The following is a 502-nucleotide window of genomic DNA, read 5'->3' on the forward strand; positions in this document are numbered from 1 at the left end:
TGGAATAAAATCCCCGTCAACCAAAGTCCACGTAACACCTTCCTTTAACATATGTTACTTTTAAACATTATATTTTATATGGAATCATGATGCATCTTCAACACTCCATGTGGTTATGCGTCACAAAATATAAAACTATAAAAAAAACATACAGAAAACAAACAAGAAAACAAAATAGATCATTCTAATTTAAAAAAGGAGTTTAACACAACTGAATAAATAAATGACATGAAAAAAACACAACAGCAAACAAAATCGTTCTAAAATAATAAATAAATAAATAAACAAATAAACAAGATAAAAAAAACACGACACCGTTAATAAATAAACAAATAAATAAGATAAAAAAAAACACGACACCGTTACAGTGAACGGGAGCGCGTAAAAGACCTTTATATAACGGACGGCCAAAGAACGGACTACCTCGAACAAGGGTCACTTCAAGTCTCCTCTTCTTTCTTATCCTGGGCGAAACAGGGCTTATCGGATGGGTGGCATGGGC

General features: G+C 32.7%; 1 protein-coding gene across 1 annotated transcript in view; it reads right to left on the reverse strand.

Annotated features, from left to right (window-relative positions):
- LOC119591914 (cystathionine beta-synthase-like) overlaps positions 1–502 on the reverse strand; it is a gene marked incomplete in the record, with an annotated part of 11,575 nt that overhangs the window by 10,051 nt on the left and 1,022 nt on the right.

Source organism: Penaeus monodon, chromosome 29 (genome assembly GCF_015228065.2).
Source record: "Penaeus monodon isolate SGIC_2016 chromosome 29, NSTDA_Pmon_1, whole genome shotgun sequence".
Lineage (NCBI taxonomy): Eukaryota > Metazoa > Arthropoda > Malacostraca > Decapoda > Penaeidae > Penaeus > Penaeus monodon.